We start from the raw sequence: 22,802 nt of genomic DNA on the forward strand, positions 1-22,802 counted from the left end.
TGACTCAAACCTTAGCTCATGGAAGTTATTTGGAGGAGAATGTTGAGAATTCAAGTGGGTTGACTCTAACGTGCCATCTTGGTCAACTCCTGGGATATACCTAGGTAATAATCATAACTGAATGTGAATGAATTTAACAATAAAATGAAAGAGGAGAGCATAATGGATTAGAACCAGAAACCAACAATATGGTGTTTCAAGAAACATACTTGAAATGGAAAGATACACAGAGAGTTAAAAAGAAGCTAGTGCAGAATCTTTTATTCTTCTCATGAAGTACTGGTTAGGTAACAGTCATGATCTCAGGCAAAATCAAAGCAAAAATAGACCTAATGAAAAGGGATAGATGGGGAAGCTATACTTTGCTGAAAGATAGCATACATTATGAATGAATATCAATACTAAACATCTAGGTGCTAAATGGTATAACTTCTAAATTCTTCAAGGAAAAATGAAATTAAATTAGAGAGAAATAGAGAGTAAAATTATAATAGTGGGAGACCTTAATTTACCCCCTCTTGGGTCTCCATAAATCAAACCAAAGACAAAAAAACAAACAAACAAAAAGAAAGAAATGAAAGACCTGGATAGGATTTTGGAAAAGTTCAATAGGACAGATTTCTAGAGACAATTTAAAGAGAATTGAAAGGAGTATATCTATCTCAGCTGTGCATGGTCCATTCACAAAAATCAACCACGTATTAAAGAAGAAAAACCTCACAACCAAATGTTGACAAATTACATGTGTCTTTTACTGACCACAATGCAATCAACACAGATGCAGGATAGAAAATAAACTCATGAAATCATCAGTATTTCTGTATATTACAACAAAATATCTGAAGAGTTGTGTTACTTTTTTTTTTTCCAATTTATATCTAGGATAAATGGACCAATTTACAACTCCACCAATAGTGTATCAGGATGTCTATCTTCCTGAAGCTTTTCAACGTTGACTATTCCCCTTTTTGTCTTCTTCACTAATTGGTGTTGTGTAAAGTGGAACCTCAAAGTTGTTTTAATTTTAATTTTTCTCACTACTAGTGTCTTAGACAAAGTTTTTGTGTGGTAATTTATAGTTGGTATACTTCTTTTGAAAATTGTTTATTTTCATACTTTGAGCAACTTACAGATAATTCCTGTCTCCATTTTCCAGATGAGGTGCTTGGGCTCAGAGAGATTAAGCGTCTTGCCCATGGTCACAGAGCTACAGAGTGTCTGAAGTACATAGGATTGATCTGATGTCCAGTCTAATGCTTTCCACTGTACAAAACTGCCCCTAATTTTTAAAAGATAGTCTTTTATTTGGAAAGGTATCAAAGTGAAATTTTACTATATTTCCTTTCATCTATAGAACTATCAGCTCCCACAGAGATTCTTATGGGTTAGTCAGGTATGATTACTACCCTCCTTCCCTCCTCCAGGTAGTGTTTGCTTTAGTATTCAAAAACCAGAATTACAATTCATGCAATTTGCACTTTCATTTTATTCTTGTTTTTCTACAATCCCTGACTTCCTTACCCTTACTCTCCTGATACACACAAAAGATAGGCCTCTTTGCAGCTCTGCTTCATTCAAATTCCATCACCCTCCATCTCAATTCCTTCCTGGCATCTAGAGATGCTAGACTCAATCTGAAGATGTTGGAATTCTAGCCTCAAAGTTAGGGCCCCAGGCCTTAGGATTAGTTTACAAATTGAGATACATCCTTGCAGGAGACCACAGGGCCAGAAATGCAGAGGACACTGAAATGTTCTTAGAAAATCTCCCCAGAATCAAGGTAGCTAGCACCTGAACCTTGGTCCCCTGGGAGGGGAGGGAATACAGTTTTTGTTTGTGCTGGGCCCTAAGGTAAGAACATCTCTTGCCTCAGTTGCTTTCTTTGCTCTGTTGGAGAGAAAATTAATTGGGACTGAGACTGGGAACCTTAGAGGCTAAATTGGCTGAGCCAGACTTTGAAGATGAGATGTTGGGGTCAACATGTACAGTGCATCCAATGGTGGCTGATCAGAATAATATGAGTTCAGGAGGCCCATGAGGTTGGCTATCAATAGTCCATTTGAACATTTGGAGTGAAGATGTCTCTAAATTTGGGCCTGTTTCTTTTGAACTACTGCAATACTGCTTTGTACCAATGAACTGTTCTGACTCAAAATCTGCCACAGAGAAGAGAGCCTCTGTCTCTCTGGAACTTTTGTCCACATATTCAGGTCCATCTCAGAAGACAATCACAAGACTTTTCATCACCACATTGTAAAAGGACAAGAAGCAGTCACAGAATTTCTGTACATGCTCTGTAGCAAGGGTTAGGCCCTTCTGTTGCTCACCATCATGCATTTCTGGAAAGAGGCTCAGCAAGCCTCAAGAAGACATGTGGCTGGCAACACATATTTCAAATGAAGCTGAAGATTACATCCTTGGAGACTTCCAACATGGTGGGGTAGAGAAAGCACTCAGTTGAGTTCTTCCAACATTTTCTTCCAAACAATGTTAAAATCATGTCTCAGATCAAATTCTGGAGTGGCAGAGCCAACAAACTGTCAGAGTGAGATATTCTTCCAGCCTAAGACAATGTAAACAATTGCAAAGAGAGATGTGGGAGATGGTGGTGAAAGCTGGCCCATAGCCCATGTGGATGAAACAGCAGTGGTGGAACCAGATAGGAGTTGAGGGCATAGCATGCTGGGTGGTGCTGGGCCAGTGTTTCCCATGTCTCACAATTGATTCCAAAGTTCCTCAGAGACCCTGAGAGTGTCCTTCTATTGCTTCTTCTGGCTTCCATATGAGCATTTGTCTCATGCAAGTTCTCCATAAAATAGTCTTATGGTCAAATGTAGGTTTGGCATTTGAACAATGTGATCAGTCATCAGTTGCCCTCTCTGAAATAGAGTGCAAATGCTTGGCAGTTTAGTTGAAGAAAGAACCTCACTGTCTGGTACCTTATATTGCTAGGCAATCTTCAGCATCTTCCTAAGAGGATTCAAATGGAAGAGATTCAATTTCCTGGAATGGCCCTGGTAGACTGCCCATGTTTCACAGGCATACAACAATAAGGTCAGCACAATGGCTCTGTCAACCTTCGGTGGCCAGTCTAATACCCCTCCCACACTTTCCTTCAGTCTCCTAAACACTGGATTTTCTCTGGCAATGTATGTGTTAATCTCTTAATCTATGAGGACATTCCTGAAAAGTATACTGCCAAGGTAAGTGAACATATCCATAGCATTTAAAACTTCTCCATTTGCTGTAAATGATGGTTCCACTTGTGGTTAGTGAGGTATTGGGAGCACCTGTGTTTTGTTAGTGTTAATTGTCAAGCCAAAATTAGCACAAGCAGTAGAAAATACTTTGTTGTATCTAAGCACACAGACTTGTTTCACTCCACTGAGGCCTGGGAAAGTGCTAGAGAATCTTCCATTATCCAGAACCCAAGCTAAAGCATGGTCAGGAACTGCTGCAGAATGCTGATGAACTTCTTTGGGTAACTCAATTTTGTCGTGGTGTTCCATAAACCCTCATGACCGATATGATCAAAGGTCTTGGCCAGATCTGCAAATGTTGCGTACAGACCTCTGTTCTGCTCCTGGACTTATCCTGAAGTTGTCAGGCAGCAAACACCATATAGACCATTCCTTGGTCCCTTCTGAAGCCACACTGGCTCTCAGATACATGCCCATCTCCCAAGTGAAGGAGCAGCTTATTCAGGAGGAATCTGGCAAAAATCTTTCTGGCAGTGACTAAAAGAGATCCTTGCCCCTGCGTGATTGTCACAAGACAGCTTATTTCCTTTTCCATTATACAGATGGACAATGAAGGCATCCGTGAGCTCCTGGAGGATAATCCCCTCTTACCATATAACCTGGAAAATTTCAATTAGCTTTTGTAAGAGGAGTGGAGCCCCTGCCTTGTAAATCTCAGCTGGAACAGAATCAGCATCAGGTGCTTTGCCACAGGACAGCAGCCTAATGACATTCAAAAACTCTTCTTCAAGGCAAATGTTAGTCATCACTTCATCTGACTGATGTGGGAGAGGAGGTTGATCTTTACTCACCTCAGTCATGTCTGACTCTGTTGCCCCATTTGGGGTTTTCTTGGCAGAGATACTGGAGTGGTTTGACATTTCCTTCTCCAGCACATTTTACAGATGAGGAAATGAGGAAAACAGGGTGAAGTGACTTGCCCAGGGTAACATGGCTAGTAAGTGTCTAAAGCTTCATTTGGACTCAGGAAGATGTCTCCCTGATTCCAAGCCTAGTGCTCTATCCACTGCACCACCTGGCTGCTCCAGGAGAGGTGGGGTGAGAATAATTGAAAATGCCAAGTAATCTAAGCAGAAAATCTAGGATTTAGGGCAAGAAAAGACCTTTGGAGTCATCTAATCCAACTAATCCAACTCTCTCTTTTTCTCCCGAAGGCAACAATTCAAGAATGCTACATGACCCAAGAGGACATAGGGAAGTAACTAAAGCCAAGATCTGAACCCTGGTCTTCTGAAAGTTATGTTCTTCCCATAGTTATAAGTTTCCTCCTTTCTATGTGGCTTTCGAAGATATGTCATGTTCGAGTTAAAGTCAAGTCAGTCCAACAGGTGTCCATGCATTCATTCATTTATGATTTTGCAAACAGTGAATCTGGGTGGGATTCTTATGTTATTTTAGGATTTTTTAAATTATTATTTATTTATTTTAGCTTTTTTTTTTTTTTTATCTGTCAATTCCCTTTCTCCCTCTTGGCCGCTCAGAACCCTCAGCCAAGGACGTGACCTCCCGCGGCGAGGAGACTAGAAAGGCGGGAGGGTCCTTGTGATTCTGAGCTCTGAGCCGCAGGCACTTTGAGGGAGTGGAGGCAGCTAGGACAGGGAAGTGGGAGGGCAAGGCCCCGGGGCCCCCACAGTCTCACCTGAGAGGCTGGGGCCTCTGAGGTTACCCCGTTCTAGGTCCACGCCTTTGTGGATCGCCCCGGGCCACTCTTCTAGCCAGACAGTGGAAGAGCTGCGCTATAGCAGACGCGGACGCGCCCCACACTTCCCACACCAGAATCTGTCCCTCATCCGGTCCCTTGGCTCCCCATCCCCTCATCCCAAATCCTCGGCCCCCCAACCCCCCCGCAAGCCCCTCGCCACACAGCCCAACACCACACCACAGCGCCGACCCCGTCCCGCCCAGAGCACTGGGGCTTAATCTTCCTCTCTGGCTCTGGCCCACTCGGGAGCATCAGGGGTCACTGGTTTCCTCCAATCGCCTCGAATCCACTTCCCCCGGGGGATCGCGAAGACAGTAAGGGCCTCGCAGTGAACCAGACACAAACAGGGACTAGACAGCCAGGGAAAGTTCCAAGTTCCCGAAGTCACAGGCTCAACAAGGAGGGCACCCGAATGCCAATGCGCAAGCGCACTCGGTGGGCACTGGATGAGCCCGCTAAATGATCTATCCCTGCTCCCCCTTAAAAGGAATGGAGCCAGTTCTGCTCCGTCCGGTCCAATGGAACCTGCCCCAGTATCCCCACCCCATCCCACCCAACAATCCCATGGACACTGTCCCACAGGAGCCTCCTTCCCCGCCCCGGGGGCTCCCAGCCCCAGTGAGTCCCCAGCCCCATTCTCCATGACCATTTAAGATGGTCAGGTCCTTTCAGATCTGCTCACGTCCTAACCCTCCTAACGCGTGATGATCCCTACATACCCCACTCGTGTCCGCCCCACTGACCCCATCCCAGGGACGCAGGCAGGATTCTGCAACAGCAGTAGCCTCTTCAGGAACACCACCATCACTGGGCAGAGGAGCTAGAGCCGGTTGGTAGAAGCTCACCTTGGAAACTGGCGACGTCTGCAACCCAGGGCTTGATGTGCTGCTGTTGTTGATTAGATGGTGTAAACTTGAAAGTGCGTCCAGTGGGTGCACCCTGCCACCCTGCCAGCTGGTAAACATTTACCAGCACACCCCGGATTCAGGCCAGAAGAACGAGGCTGGGTTTTGGTTTTGGTCCACACCTCTGTTTATATCGGAGTAGGGAAATTCCTATGAGAAGAACCTCCCTCGACCTATGAAGATCAGCCTCACTTCCGCAACTCGGGGATGGTTCCAGGGCCCACCTGTCTTCACCGCGATGCTTCCGCTCCTTTGAGTATGATTGGGTATGACTGAGCATCATTTGGGTACGACTGGGTGTCAGATCAAAAACTGCCCTCCAGGCAGAAAAACCTCACTTCAGATCTTGTCTGGATTCTCTCCTATCGTGTGACTCAGAGGAAGTCATTTGACCTGTCTGAGCCTCCAAAATCTAGAAAATGGGGGTAATTAATAATCATTCTATTAACAATACCGTTTCACAGACCTCCGAAGTTTAAATGAGCTACGTATGTGCAAAGGAGAATCGTTCAAACGTGGACGATCAGGAGCTATTGCAGCTTCTGTTGGTCGGTGGAGTGCTGAAGTTCGGTAGTGAGCCGGTTGCCTGCAGCGTTCCAGCTGGGGCCGTTGGCCGCTAGTCTGGCGCTGTGAATTCGCACCTGATCGCGAGCCTGCCTCGCGCCCTTCGCAACGCGCCTCTTCCCGCTCCCCGCTGGCCGGTTGGAAACCGTTGCCCTGAGTTTGAAGGAGACTTCTCCAAACTCTCCCTCTGGACCATCCGTAGAGCCTGCAACCAGCGGCGGGATGAAGCAGCTGCCTTATTTCTGCAGTGGTAAAGTGAGGAGGACGTTGCTCCAAGCAGCTTGGCATCCCCACAGCTACTTTCCTGGCCAAGTAGTAGAGAATCTCCCAAGTCATTTATCTACTGGAATTTACTACGGTTGGGCAACCGTTGCAAAGGCAGATGTCCAGAAGATGGTTTGAAGCCTGGGATGGAACCCATTCTACAAGAATACTAAAAAATCGATGGAAACTCTCGTTACATATAACCTTCAAAGAGAATTTCTATGTGGAAATCCTATGTAGAGTCATGAGTGGTTACATCAGACCAGAGAAGAGCTTGAGTTCCGTGGAGGACCTTATTTCAACAATTTAAAAAGATGAAGAAGCTGCGAGACAGCTGGATTTACCAGAACATTTGAAACTCAAAGAAGACAATTTCTTCCACATGCCAGAAAGCAAAATAATGAGTAGCCATTGATCAAAAGGGATTTTATTTACTTGTTCATTTTTCCCTTGTATTGCCCTCCTCTTTATCACTGATGCAGCCCTGTATTTGTTTAGCTTAAGGGAATTCTCCCAATAGCTGTGAGCTAGTTTATATAGTACAATGCAGTTGCCATTTGATGCTTCAATTCGCTTTACGTTAAACCCATCATGCAGCAGTACCAAAGAGGTTCATTTAGAAATCAAGAATATTTTCTTTTTAATACGCTGAACTCTACAGAAGATTTGTGGAACACACTACAGTAAAAGCAGAGAGCAGAGCAGGATCTCAACTTTTTTAGGATGGCAATGATGAGGGCTAGAAAGAGGGGTGTAAGACCCCCACAAAGAAGACCACGGTACCAGGAGCAGGTCATCTGGAGAAGAATTCATTGATTCAAGCACTGTTGAATCAAGGTAAAGATTTTTTACACTTTTCAGCAGCCAAGAGTCCTTAGGGAACCTGCAACCTTAAAGGGATACAGGGAAAGGATATATAGGATATCCTATAGTATCACTTGCCCCAAATATGCTAACTAGATGTTTGGGGGTGGGATTAGGGAGTGGTTAAGGAGTGGTCAGTTCTTCAAGGAACATGCGCTATTGTTGGCTACTTCTCAGGTATTTTACCCAAAATTACCCCAAGTTGGGAAATAGCCAAAGGGGGAGCTACGTAGAGGTGTGGTTTGGAGCCTAAAAAGTTACTAAGTCAGCCAATGGTCAGAGCTAGCTCAGAAATACTAGGTTGCTCTCATCAATGGCTTGATAGACAAGATCAATCTAAAGGACTATAGGTATATCTCAGTCTAGGATACATATGATTGGTCAGTGAGTAAGTAGTAAATGTTGTTATGACCCAGTACACAGCCAGTTAAGCCAGTATACAGCTGGTTCAAACTAATGAGTTCTACAGATGCAGCTGGAAGAAAGATAACAGTTGCTGCTAGGGCAGGCTGTGTCCTTGCACTGGGGAGAAACTGCCTGGGATAGTGTTTTGAGGCTAGGGAGAAATGTGATTTTTAAAAAGAAATGCAATTTTAGAATGGCAGCCCAAGCACATGCACCCAAGCACCCCCTCAGAAGTGTATGTTTGTAAGTCGAAACTGACTGGCTTAGCTCTAAGTCATTTGTGGCAGATGGGAACAGAGATCATTTGTAGCAACTACAGATTTTCTAGAACACTTCTGACTTCCAACTAATGCCTCTAGACCTAGATAGCATAGAGAAGTAAATGGGCATTGTATGAAGCTCATCGAATGTCCTGAAAGGAAGAAATGGTAGAATGTGTGTTTCATATGTGTAGCGTGTAATATATTTTGTTTGTTAAAGATGAGATTTTGTGGAATTTCATTTTATTGGGGATTATTTATTAAAAAGAAGTATCTTATTGGTATCATGCTATTGCACTGTTTTTCATTTTATATTTGTTTTCATGCCCTGAATTCTAAGGGTTTTGAAGTTTTAAAAATAGTTCAGAACTATCTCTCTCAATTTTCCATGTATTTTCTGTCCTCTTATAGTTGTAAATTTAAATTGGTAAAGCTTTCTATGTATTTCCTAGTATTGTTCATGTAAAATTAAATATGTCTTTATTGTGAAACTTGGAAATCCCAACAGTTAGACAAATGACTTCTGTTGTACATTAAGAATTGTTAGAGTATGAAATTAGTTGTTACAGAGTTCTCTAAAAACTTCTATTTTTCTCAAGTATATTTTATGTTATTAACATTATAATAATGGCTTCAAATTTATTTTTTTGGATCAAATATTTGAGCCTGGCTATTTGAAATGTCTATAAGTTGGTATTAGGTGCACTGGGGATATGGTATAAGGTCTTGTAATCCTTAAACCTTAGAGCTTCAAGATTCAGAGCTATAGCTTCATACTTATAATTAAAATTAGAAAGTTTATAAATCAGTGCCTGGGGTGACTCCCAGGCCTTCGCCTTCTACTTACCTATCCCCGGTCTTCGGACGTCTCCGGCCCCTCTCCTGGTTGGGGGAGGGGAATTCCCTCTCCCTGTTGGGGAAGGGGAATAAACAGGCAGAGCACCCGAAAGGAGTTGCAGCCAGCAAGCTTTATTGCCTTTCTTCTCCTCCAGCTCTCGTGGTCATCCCCTTTTATTATCCCCTGTCTCCTCCCCCGTACCTCCCATGGGCGGGCGAGCTCCTCCCAAGTGCCTCCCCGTGGGTGGAGCCAGCCTGTTACCAGGGCCATCCCAGTACCCCACAAGGGGGCAGGTTCGGACCCTCAGGCATCTCACGGTCCTCACGGGGGACCCCGGTCCAGAGCTGTCCCCCAACATCTCCCCCTTTTTGTTTTACACGGGTAGGTTGGGCGATTCCCCCCATGGGGACCTGCCCTCGCGGTGTCTCAGAGACAAGACATCGCCTTTAAGATTCTCCAGTGCCCGTGTCAATAATTGCAGGAGGCACTTCAGGAGGCACGGCAGGATGAGACACATAAGGACAAGAACTGCAACGGAGGAGAGCACCCCTGGCAGCCAATGCAAGTCCAGGATTCGTTGTAACCAATCGAAGATGGAACGCTCTTCTCGTTCACACTTTTCCTGAAACGTTCTGGAGAGGTTATTCAGCTGATCAATGAGCAAGTCCAACTGATGGATGTCATCTGTGGCGTTATAAGCCAGCATAGCCCCCTGGAGGGCTTTGCGGACCGCCAGCCATTGATTGGGGAAGGTTGAGGAATCAATTGGGAGATTAAGTACGCAAAGCGGGCAATATTTGTAGTGGCACTGCAACATCTCGTAGCGTTGGTGTAAAGCCATCTGGTCTCCTAGCCAAATTACCGTGTCTTGCAGGGCGGTGATTTGGCTTTGGAGGAGATGGTCTATGTGGTCCTGACGGTGCCACACCGCTACCTTTGATTTCATGAAAGATTGGAGAGTGGAAGCTAATAATTGTCCTTCCTCTATTAGTTGTTGAATCTGAAACTCTTCATAAGGCGGGGAGTCCCTGTGCTAATGCCTAGTAGGTGTCGTCCCTTTGATCCCCGGCTCGCTGCTCTGCGGGAGTGGCGTTGTACCATTTGGACTGGACAGCCTCGGACCCAGGAAGGAACTGTTGTAAGGCCATCAGAAGTGTGAGCATGGTTATCTCACGCTGTTTGCACACCCGCTTCGGACGGTGCCTTCCTCTCCGCCCTCGTCTCCTCCTTGCTTTCAGCTTCTCGCAGCTCAACTGCCCATCGTGTGGGGATCCAGATCTCCGTCCCTGGGTCGGCTCCATCTGGTTGGACACAAAGATACCCCTGACCTCTCGCTATAACTACTCCAGGGCCATGCCATTTGCCTTCTTGGTCCCTCCACCGGATTCGAGCTCCGGTGAGGCAGGCAGTAGGGGCCTTTAACGGCCTTTCCCTTCTGCCTCCCATCTCGTGGAGATAAAATCTTTGTGCGGGGCATGTGCCATCGTCTCGGATTTGCAAAAAATTGTGAGTGAAGACGGCTTGTGCCAGATCACCTCGGGAGAGGCGCCCCGCCGCCCTTACTCCCCCTTTTTGTTTTAACAGAAGAGTTTTTATAGTGCGGTTAGCACGCTCAACAATGGCCTGACCTGTGGGATTATATGGGATGCCAGTAATATGAATAATAGAAAATTCTCTACAAAAGGTGGCAAAGGCAGAGGAAATATAAGCTGGCCCATTGTCTGTCTTTATGGCTCGAGGCACCCCAACCATGGCAAAGCAACCATAGAGGTGGTTGATCACTGCACGGGCTGTTTCCTTAGGCTGTATAGAGGCCATAATAAAATTGGAGGCCGTATCAATACAAACATGTATAAGAACTTTGCCAAAATGTGTTACATCCATTTGCCAAAGATCGTTAGGGAGATCACCACGGGGGTTAATTGCGGTGTCTCGGGCAAGAGGGCGAAATGGGGCACAATTGATACACTGTTTGACTATTTGGCGAGCATTTTCTCTGGACAATCCATAAAGGCGTCGCAAAGATCGGGCAGATAGGTGATACTTATCATGGGCTGCCTGTGCTTCTAAATGCAGAGGGAATATAAGGGCTTTATCTACAATATCATTACCCTGATAAATGGGTCCTATGGTGGACATATGTGAGTGAATATGCAATACGTAAAGAGGAGTAGAGCGTTGTAACATGGACTCTTGAATATCATATAGGATTTGAGCTATAGTTGAAGCACGGGGATTAATGAGGGCAAAAGGTAAAGCAGCAATAGCATTTGCACAATACAAGCTATCAGTAACAAGATTAAAGCTCTCATTAGGTAATATGGAGAGAGCATATTGTATTGCCAGCAATTCATTTTTCTGGGCTGAGGAATGCTCGGTGGTGTACACCTTAAGGAATTGCCTGGAAGGGATATAAACCGCAGCCCTATGGTTTTTAGTAGCATCCGTAAAAACAGTGGGTCCCGTAACTGGCTGTAGAGATACAATAGTAAAAGGCATATGGATAGGAAGGACTTCCCATCCTCTAAGCGCTGGGGGGAGCGGAAGCTTTATGGTATTACACATACATAAAAGAGAGGCCCATTATGGAATCTCATCAGAGAAGCACCTTAAGGCTTCCTCTGATGCCTCTAAATTCAAAATGGGAAATCTGCCCAAAGCCAATAGGCAGCTCTCGGCACCTAAAAGAAAAAATTGGGCGACCATTCGCCATTTATGTGGAAGGGCCTTTTTGTTGCGAGGGGGGTACAGCCACTCCAAAATGCCATGTGATTGATAGAGGCACCCAATGAAAGTACTGGCTTTTAATATAGTGGCATAAATGGGTTGGTTGGGTTCCTGCCGCACAACAACTGTGGAGCATCTGTTGAGGATGCTCTTGGCTGCCATTAAGGCCTCAGATGTCCAATGTCTGGGTGAAAGCAGAGCGGGATCCCCTCGCAGCAAATCATACAACGGGTATAATTCACCATCAGGGATAGGGGTAACTGCCCGCATCCACTGTATAGCGCCAATCAGCTTTTGAAAATCGTTGAGAGTGGTGAGGTGAGAAAGATCAATGCTCGGAGGATGGCGAGCAATCCGTCCTTGTTTCAATTCATGGCCAAGATACTGAAAAGGGGGTGTAGTCTGTACCTTGTCTGGAGCCACAGTTAGCCGTGGGCAGCTAAGGTATCGACCATAAGTTGAGTAAGCGCCATCGTGGAATCCTGACTAGGTGTGGCAATAAGAATGTCCATATAATGAATAATAATGGCCTTGGTGAAGCACTGTCTGAGTGGGGAGAGGATGGCGTGGACATACATTTGGCACATAGTAGGACTGTTTGCCATCCCCTGAGGGAGCACGGTAAAATGATACCTTTCATATGGCTGCTGGCGATTTTCAGAGGGAATGGAAAAGGCAAATTTGACTCTATCTTGTGGATGTAAGGGAATTCTATAGAAACAATCTTTGATGTCAATAATTGTCATACTAAAATCTCGGGGGATCGCAGCAGGGCTAGGGAGACCAGGTTGTAGTGCCCCCATAGGCAGCATGCATTTATTAATCTCTCTAAGGTCTATGAGCATGCGCCAAGATCCATTTTTCTTTTTCATAACAAAAACAGGAGAATTGTAAGGGCTTGCAGTGGGCTCAATGCGGCCCTGCTCCAAAAGGGAAGCAACTATAAAGCGTAAGGCGGTGAGCTTTTGAGGGGTTAGGGGCCACTGCTCAACCCACACAGGGGTCTCGGTTTTCCATGTTATAGGCGGGCTGCTCACCGTCACAGTGGCCCCAGCATGTTTAACTGAAGGTGTTCTGGAGTGGTAAGGTGTAACCCAAGTTGCTGAAGAAGGTCGCGCCCCCAAAGGGCTTAGGCAAGGCCGGTCAATTTCAAAGGCCTAAAATACCCCTGATGATTCTCAAAGGTCCAATTCAAATGTTTAGCAGCCCGTAGTGCCAAACTGGCACCCCCTACTCCAGCAACCTGGGCAGCACCATCGTTCACCGCCCAACTGGGGTCCCACTGGGATGCATTGATGACTGAAATATCTGCTCCGGTGTCGAGCAGACCCATGATTGGGCGTCCTTCAACCAAAACTTGTACCATGGGGCGATCGCCCACAATGGGAGAGCACCAATTAACTTGATGGGTTTCCTGCCCGGACTCTTCAACCCAAGGCAGAGAGATACCCCTCCCAACGGGAGTTCCTGGGGCAATGTTTATGGAATAACAATGAGGATTGCTCAAATAAATGGTAGAGGATCCGCTAGCCAACAATTGAGTATGGACTATAAATGGCACATAGCCAGAGGGTCCCACCATCAGACGGGGGAAAGGAGCGGGGGGCACGTCGATCCCTTCAGTATGCCAAGGTCTTATAACTAAATCGGCATCGGGGGAATCCGTGGTAGACGTGCATATTAGGGTTGCAATTTTTGGAGAGCCTGTTGATACTGCTGCGGGAACAATAGGGGTACAGAATTCCCGGGCTGGGGGGCAGGGACAGGGCCTACAGCCTCCACTGGGAAGATCTGTTTCTGGGGTCGGGGGACCCCCCCGAGGGAGGCCCCCTTTCCCGTTTCCCGACCGAGGTGGTTGAGGCTGCTGCTTTAGATGGCAATGTTTGGCAATATGGCCCGGTCTCCCACAGCGAAAACAGGTGGGCAATGCTTCCATTTTAGCGACAGGGCACTGGCTCTTAAAGTGCCCCATTTGGCCACAGCAATAACATTGTTTCTGGGCCTTGGTACCTTGAAGGGCCTGAGTCACCCCTTGGGCCACCGCCATCACCATGGCTTGGTGGGTGTCTTTAGGTGGAATGTCTAACAGCCTCTCTACTATCTCTTCGAGGGAGGCGAGAGGTCCCAAGCCCGCTAGGGCTTGGGAGCATTCTGGACGCAAGCCATCTCGGACCAGCTGAGCTATCAGGGAATCCGTTCCTGGTCCCGAGCCAAGAGACCGCTGGACCACAAGCTGGACCCGACTCACAAAATCAGTGGGGGACTCGCTAGCCCTCTGCTTTAGCCCTACCAACTTGTCCCTCATAGTCCCCGGGGCGTCAATCTTGGCAAAACCCCTAATATGACAATACTGAACTGCAGCCATCACCTGAGGATCGAATTGGAGCTGGTCAATAAGCTGCGAGTATGGCCCTGCCCCTGTTATCATATTCACAGCGTCCTCTGTCTCTGCAATATTGTGTTCCTTGACATATCTGAGCGCCTCTTGTCTAACGGCGGCGCCATAAGCCACTAACTGTCCTGGTGTAAGGATAGCCCCCGACACTTCCTTCCAATCAGCTGGGGCCCACGGCCAAGTGGCTGTGGTATTCGCAAAGAGATGCTTCACATAACGTGACGAAGGGCCATATTTGGAAACGGCCTCCTTCAGTTCTTTCAATAATTTGAAGGGCACCGGTCAATGGAAACGGTTCTCGTTTCCCATCGGATCCCGCTCCACAATGACAGGGCAAGCGCCGGCCCCCTCCCACTCCTCTAAATCTATCTCCTGTCCCTCCGCCAAAGCTGCGGATAGGCTCTGAGTGAGTACACTCAGAGGCTCCGAGGGCCCAGACCGCCCGTAGGTAAATGACCGTGCTCCTTGTGATGATTGTGACAAGGACGTGGTGGCTGGGGAGAAGGAGAGGGCATTCAGCCCAACCTCGGGAGGACTGGGAGTTCCCAAATTCCATTGAAATTTCTTCCTGCGAGTTCCCCAGCCCTCTCTTGCTGTTTCAGGGACTTCCCATTCCTTCTTGAGTGTTCCTCCCTCATCGGACTTTCCCTTTGTCTTGGGAACTTTCGACTCCCTCTTGGGCGTTCCCTCCTCATCAGACTTTCCCTTTGTCTCGGGGGCTTTCCAGGGGACCTTCCACTCCCTCTTGGGTGTTCCCTCCTCATCAGACTTTCCCTTTGTCTCAGGGGCTTTCCATTCCCTCTTGGGCGTTCCCTCCTCATCAAACTTCCCTTTTGTTCTTCCCCTCGGGGCTCTAGAGTCCCACCCCTTGCTCAGCCATGCGCCATCTGGAAGGGCGCAGTCCTGGTCCCTGCCTGCACATTCTCTTAACATACCCCATGGATATAAAGGCTTGGGGTTGGGATCATCCTCATCGGATTCCTCTTCTTCTTCTGTCGTCCCTTGAAGGGACTGCCCTGTCTGGGTCTCGCCGTTTGATCACCAGGGGGGACGGGGATCCGAGCACAAAAGTGCGGCGACCACTTGAAAGAACGTAAAGTCCTCCTCTGTTAATACACCCGGGTTCACCCTCTCATAGGCAACCATCTGTTGTCCCACTATGCCCCATTTAGCTGGGCGTAACCCACAATGTTCTAGCCAAGGGGAGACATCCCAGATCTTTTCCACAAATGCTCTACAGTCCCGAATGTGGGGCTTAAGCCCATAGATCTTACAAAGCTTATACAGCTGACAAGCAAGTACTCCTTTATCTTCGGGCTTTAAACTGGGAAAACTATTTCCCTGACCCATCCTGGCCACTTCCCAATATTAAGACTGCCTGAATCTTCCTGCAGTAGCGAGGCAAGGCCACTTCTCAATACTGAGGCTGCCTGAATCATCCCGCAGTAGCGGGGCAAAGGCGGATTCTCCTCTCCCTACGGCGGTCCCAGTTCGGGCGCCAGATGCCCGGGGCAACTCCCGGGCCTTCACCTTCTACTTACCTATCCCCGGTCTTCGGACGTCTCCGGTCCCTCTCCTGGTTGGGGGAGGGGAATTCCCTCTCCCTGTTGGGGAAGGGGAATAAACAGGCAGAGCACCCGAAAGGAGTTGCAGCCAGCAAGCTTTATTGCCTTTCTTCTCCTCCAGCTCTCCTGGTCATCCCCTTTTATTATCCCCTGTCTCCTCCCCCGTACCTCCCATGGGCGGGCGAGCTCCTCCCAAGTGCCTCCCCGTGGGTGGAGCCAGCCTGTTACCAGGGCCATCCCAGTACCCCACAAGGGGGCAGGTTCGGACCCTCAGGCATCTCACGGTCCTCATGGGGGACCCCGGTCCCGAGCTGTCCCCCAACAAATCAGTTTATGTTAAGGAAGCAAGTTCTATCAAAATTTGTTTAGCTGAATTGAAGCCACATGGAACAGGATGAACAATTTTCTGTGTAAGGTAATTTGGAAATGTATTTAGCTGAATTGAGGTCACCTGATTGGTGTTTTGCTTCATGTTTCAAATCCATATTATTAATGATATTGTGTAGTTTGGTAAACTATTGTAACAAATATGCTGTTAGGAAAGCAGCTTTTCTTTCATCTGTATGCTAGAATGTTGAAAAAAAGTTAAAAGAGAAAAAAAGTTTGAAAATTTATGTGATATGTAATATTCTGAAGTATTGTAATTTAAGAAAATGGAAACTTCCAGGTTTGCCTATAGTCAAAGACGAAATTTGATCACTTATAAAAATGATGAAATTATTGGTTAAGTTATTAAAGGTTATTATGAAAAGGTTAAAACCTATGAAGTACGTAATCAGGCATATTTTTAAAAGGGCAGGATATTACTTGCTCACTTGATAAAAAAGGGAACTTGAGAGGGAGAAAGACCTTGCCTAAATCTCCTTATTTGTAAATCGACCACGTAGTCAAACTCAGCAGGGTCAGTTCTGTGGAGAAAACTAAATCCCCTCCCCCATTGCAGCTCTCCTTGATGAGAGAGAAGAGCAATTAGAAATTTGTCTGTAATCTAGGACTCTGTGGTGAATTATGGATTTATATCCTCAGTGGTCTGTGTTGAAATTACATTTTTAACCAGCTTTGTCTCGCAGGTCCCCAGTCTTTGAAATTTGATTTTGTTACAGAGGTTCATATACCTTAAGACATGGATATCTCCTACTCTGGAGGTTTTTAGCTATTCTCCAGTGTTATTTTTGTGGGTATCTGAGTAAACACCAAAGAACATTATGGTCATTGTCTATGTGAAATTGTAGGCTATAATTATTCTATCGATTGCTTTACACCAGGATGAGTTTAGACTCTAGAAGGAGGCCAAGAAGAGGACATTGAGTATATTATAAAGACCTGGTGAACTTATTGTTGCAATGACAGAAATAATAATAATAATTACCTAGCCCTAACATGTGTTTAGTGAAACTTACTACTTGAGGTGAAATCTCAAGGGACTGTAATCTGATATTATTCTGGGTTTTGATTTCCGGTATGATTGTCTGCATTTTCATGAGGCTAGTAATTGATGGGGAATGCCAAGGGCTGCCTAAAGGGATTGCAATCTGGGAACTATTGAAGGTGGAATGTCTACTGGAAAGTTGAGAGGATGTATGATTAAGGAAATTTATGGTTCAGATTCGCACCTACAATAAGACTCATTTGAGAAGAAGAAGCTGGATATTTTATGGATTTACAGAAAAGGCAAATGCATGAACAGTTTAGAGCTACAGCAGAAAGAATCAATATAGCCTAATACTAATATAATTATAGCAATATTAATATAGATAGAAGAGGAAATAGAAAAATATCACCAATTCAGGGAGGCACCAACTCCCGAATGTTCTCACCTGAGGAATCCCGGGATACAGCTTTCAGGGTCTGAATTGGGAGCAAGTGGTCCCAGGCAGAGCGTCCTCTCCATGGATGAGATTTGAGGACTTACACTAAGCAAGGAGAGTTTATAGGGACCTAGACAAAGAAGGCTTTTTTCCAACGGCTCCGCACACTGTTCCAAGCTGGTCAGGCACATGGCCATGGGAATACAGGTTTTGTCCATCAAGGAGATACCATACGGGGGCCACAAGATATAAGTTAATTAATCACATACTAGGAAGACTAGCCAAATCTTCCAAGTATTATCTATGCGTTCCAGGGGTGGCTAGTTCCCAAAACATTAATACATGGCCAACTCGCGCATGTTATGTTCCTTGAGAGGTCACGAAAAGGACAGAGTGAACTTACTTTATTCAAGGGATATGAAATATTCCTTCAGAGGACAACCTTGGCATGGCTGAAAGTAGAATCTCCTTGACTCAGTTTCCCCATTGTGTTACTTCCTCCTGAACAGGAATCTTTGCCACCTGGTTAAATACTGAGTCTGGCCTTGGCACCATGTGAATGAAGTGAGACTTTGCCAGAAACTTAACTGTGAATCTTATCTAGAATCAAAAAGAACCAAGGTTGCTTTATCCTGATAACACTTGTATTGAGTCATTGTGTCTTTGGGCTTGGGCCTGGGCTGTTACAACCATGTCCCTGTTTCTTCCTCTCATATGAAATTTCTATTATCAGGACAGGCTAACAATGGAAATCTCTCATTGCAATACTGAATCTACTAGTTATTAGAGTACTACTAAGACATCCAAATTTCTTTCAGTAGCAAGTGAGAATGATCTTACTGTTTTCTATCTGTATTTCTAATCATATCCACAGTCAGAAGAAGAGCAAATTAGTGCTTGAACTGTCATATGTCATGTGGACAGTCTTGGGCAGGTAAAAGTGAGGACTTCTAAACCTTAGAGTTTTCATGAGGCCCCCCAGGGAACAGCTGGGAATTGAGGTGTGAGACCCAGGCTATCTCGTGCATTTCTGCCTCTTCCCCATGGGAAACTTGCTGGGGAGAGCATCCCACCCTTGAGATTAATCCATGGTCTGAGCACACCTGTTGTTGTCTAGCTAAGGGTTGAGAGCAGGCACGGTATTTAGGTGCAAACTATGTGGTAGGAGAGCTTAAGTAGGGTCAGGAGGATAAACAATTTGATATAGGTTATATATGTGCAATCATGTAAAACTTATTTTTATATTAGCCTATGTTGTGAAAGATGAAACAGAACAAAAGAAAAAAACAAAAAGAGTGAAAATAGCATGCTTTAATCTTCAGACTATCAGTTCTTTCTCTAGATGTAGATAGCATTTTCCATCGTAAGTCTGATGGAATCACAAAGTCCAAATTTGTCAAAAAAAATAGACTTAGGACTTACACAGTTCCTTAGGGTCATTTAGATTCTAGCTGGTTTGAATTGCTAGGCATTTTAAGGTACAGGACATGATGAAAAGAGAATGGGGTTACTAAAGTAACAGGAAAAGAACTTCTAAAATGGATGAGTTAGCTTTACCCTACCTTCCCAGGATTCTTCTATGGTGAAGACACACTGGCCTACTTACTGCTCCCTACACTCAACACTCCACCTCCTTTCTCCTACCTTTGTACTGCCTATCTGAGTGTACATGCATGAGTATATATATGCACATATATACACCAAATGTATATGTATATCTGAATGTACTCCTGTCTCTTGGAATCTCCAATTTCCTTCAAAACTCAAGTGAAATAACATCTTTACTAAGGATTCTTAACCCAAGCCTATGGAACCATTCTCAGAATGATTTTAAAGGCATTAAAATGAGTATATTGAAATGCAATTATCAAAATGTTTAAAAAATGAGGTAATGTACCCCAGGTTACAAACCCCTGGTTCTACACAAAGCCTTTACTAATCTCCTCAGCTGTTACCGCATTGCCTCCTCAGAACTACCCTTACATATATGTCCACATTTCCTACTGAAATGGAAGCCCCTTAAGAACAGAAGCTGCTTTACTTTTGTACACACCTATGCCTTAGCACAGTGCTTGGCACAAATTAAAATGCTCAATAAATGATGCTGTGTGTGCTCCCATGTGTACATATGCACATATCGTTAGCATCCTGTTCCCTACCCCTATAGTCTATTCCTCTCTGCTCCCCTCTACTTGATTAGACAAGAAATTTAATACAGTCTCCTCATCTGGGAAGAGGTGATTTAGGTCCCATGTACTTTAGGAATCAGACACACAAATGTTCATTTCTGGTAAACATTTTATTTATTCACCAACACAGTAGTTCTAAAACCGCAGCTTCTGGAAGAACCACTTGTTTTTGCCTGTCTTGTACCTAGCCTTGATCAAAAAAAGAGCCTAGACATCATCTCTGCAGACTTTTCATTATCATTTTCTCTACCTAATCTTGAACCTCACCCATAAAACCTTCTGAGATCCTATCATGGCTGCTAACAATGATCCAGCCTGCCCTTTCTCAGACAAACTCCTTGAAAATGTCACATATACTTGGTGCCTCCTCATTCCTTAACCATGCACCATCCCTCCCCACCCAGCATCACCCCAACAATTTATCTTCCTGCTTAATCACTAAACACCAGCTTTCTCCAAAGTTAGTAATGGTCAATTACATGTAAATAAAAAATTTACATGTTTTTTTAAATTTTGAGTTCCCTCCTTTCCCTCTCACCTCCTTCCTTGAGAAGGAAATCTGAAATAGATTTTTACACATGCAGTCTTATCAAGGAAAACTGCCCTGATATTCTAGAACCAGGGCAAAATAAATATTGAAGGAATCCTCTGATCACCTCCTGAAAGAGATCCAAAAAGAGAAACTCCTAGGAACATTGTGGCCAAATTCCAGAGTTCCCTGGTCAAGGAGAAAATATTGTAAGCAGCTAGAAAGAAACAATTCAAGTATTGTGGAAATACAATCAGGATAACACAAGATCTAGCCGCTTCTGCATTAAGGGATAGAAAGGTGTGGAATATGATATTCCAGAGGTCAAAGGAACTAGGACTAAAACCAAGAATCACCTACTCAGCAAAACTGAGTATAATACTTCAGGGGGAAAAATGGTCTTTCAATGAAATAGAAGACTTTCAAGCATTCTTGATGAAAAGACCAGAGCTGAAAAAAAATTTGACCTTCAAACACAAGAATCAAGAGAAGCATGAAAAGGTAAACAGCAAAGAGAAATCATAAGGGACTTATTAAAGTTCCACTGTTTGCATTCCTACATGGAAAGATAATATTTGTAACTCTTGAAACTTTTTTCAGTATCTGGGTAGTTGGTGGGATTACACACACACACACACACACACACACACACACACACACACACACACATACACACACACACACAGCACAGGGTGAATTGAATAAGATGGGATTATATCTTTAAAAAAATCAAATGAAGTGGTGAGAGAGAAATATATTGGGAGGAGAAAGGGAGAAATGTAATGGGGCAAATTATCTCTCAAAAAGATGCAAGTAAAAGACATTTCAGTGGAGGGAAAAAGAGGGGAGGTGAGAGAAAAAACATGTAGTTTACTCTCATCACATTAGACTAAAGGAAGGAATAAAATGCACACTCATTTTGGTATGAAAAGCTATCTTACAATACAAGAAAGTGGGGGAGAAGGGGATAAGCAGGGTGGGGGGGATTATGGAAGGGAGGGCAGTGGTAGGAGGGAGCAATTTGAAGTCAACACTCTTAGGGAGGGACAGGATCCAAAGAGAGAATAGAAGTAATGGGGGGCAGGATAAGATGGAGGGAAATATAGTCTTAGACAACACGATTATTAGGGAAATCATTTGCAAAATTACACAGATATGGCCTATATTGAATTGCTTGCCTTCCCAAAGATAATGGGTGGGGAGGGAGGGATGAAGAGAACTTGAAACTCAAAGTTTTAGGAACAACTGTTGAGTATTGTTCTTACTACTAGGAAATAAGAAATACAGGTAATGGGGTGTAGAAATTTATCTGGCCCTACAGGACAAAAGAGAAGATGGGGATAAGGGAAGGGAGGGATGTTAGAAGGGAGGACAGATTGGTGATAGGGATAAGTAGAACGCTCAGCGTTTTGTGGTGGGGGGAGGGGAGAAATGGGGAGAAAATTTGGAACCCAAAATTTTGTGGAAATGAATGTTGAAAACTTAAATAAATTTAAATATAATAAAGATTGATTACTCTTTTCAGTGGGCAAGAGTTCTTAGGGAATCTGTAACCTTAACAGTGTTCAGGGAATATATCACTTGGGCCAAATATGCTAACTAGATGTTTGAGGGGGGATTAGGAAGTGGTAAGAGTGGTTCTTAAAGGAACATGTACTTTTGCTATTGATAATCATTGAATATAAATTTTGAACTTTAATCAGGGCCAGAGCTTGAAGAAGAGTCTCTTCCTAACAGACACTTTGTTCTCTGAAGTAAACTCAGATAATACCTCTTCACATGTCAACAAAGCCAGATGGGGCTAACTTAGCATTCCTTATGAGACCCTTGACACTTTCTTGAATAATGGGAATTTTTCCATATCTTAATATTTTGTGGACATATGAGGTTATGGCATGTTAATGGTAAAGAAAACACAGATATCTTGGGTTGTAATTTCAATTGTAACTTTGTCAACTGTTATCTGATTGTATTTACAACCTTTGAAATTAAGAACTTCATTTCTCATGGTATAGTTAAACACATATGGCGACCATAAATCTGAAGGACACAGACAACCTTGGATTGTCCTGAAACAGCTTTAAGCCTGGTCATTCTTGTATTAGAAGTTTTTCTGGCTCCATGATCATGTATCCACTCGCTTTAAGGGAATAAACAATATGCATTTAGCCTGTTTGCCTTTTTAACCAAACTTTCAGGTTGACAGTATCTACTGCTCAGGTATTTTACCCAAAATTCATCAGGAAATAGCCCAAGGGGCAGCTACTTTAAGGTGTGGCTTTAGGTCTGAAACGTCACTGAGACAACCAATGGTCAGGGCTAGTTCAGAAATACCAGGTTGCTCTCATCAATGTCTTGTTAGACAAGATGAATATAAGGGAGTATAGGTATGTCTAAGTCTAGGCTATATATGATGGGTCAGTGAGTAGTAAATGTCATTATGTTCAGTGAGTACATAGTTAGTTCAGACTACTAAGTTCTATAGGTGCAGCTGGCTACTACAGCAGGAAGGGAGATAATGGTTGTT

The 22,802-nt window shown here is 44.6% G+C and overlaps 1 long non-coding RNA gene and 1 pseudogene across 5 annotated transcripts in view; one reads left to right on the plus strand and one right to left on the minus strand.

Moving 5' to 3' along the window:
- LOC140499509 (uncharacterized) overlaps positions 1-22,802 on the minus strand; it is a 130,026-nt gene that overhangs the window by 39,663 nt on the left and 67,561 nt on the right. For 2 of the 5 annotated variants that reach the window (XR_011965472.1, XR_011965470.1), the window contains 2 exons: positions 1,131-1,279; positions 11-100 (listed from right to left, as the gene is read on the minus strand). This is a non-coding gene — a long non-coding RNA (uncharacterized lncRNA). Of the gene's footprint in view, positions 1-10; positions 101-1,130; positions 1,280-5,807; positions 6,440-22,802 lie in introns of those variants that run through there. The other 3 variants (XR_011965471.1, XR_011965474.1, XR_011965473.1) reach the window with 3 other exon arrangements.
- LOC140499507 (riboflavin kinase pseudogene) overlaps positions 6,556-22,802 on the plus strand; it is a 38,958-nt pseudogene continuing 22,711 nt past the window's right edge.

This window comes from Notamacropus eugenii, chromosome 4 (genome assembly GCF_028372415.1).
Source record: "Notamacropus eugenii isolate mMacEug1 chromosome 4, mMacEug1.pri_v2, whole genome shotgun sequence".
Lineage (NCBI taxonomy): Eukaryota > Metazoa > Chordata > Mammalia > Diprotodontia > Macropodidae > Notamacropus > Notamacropus eugenii.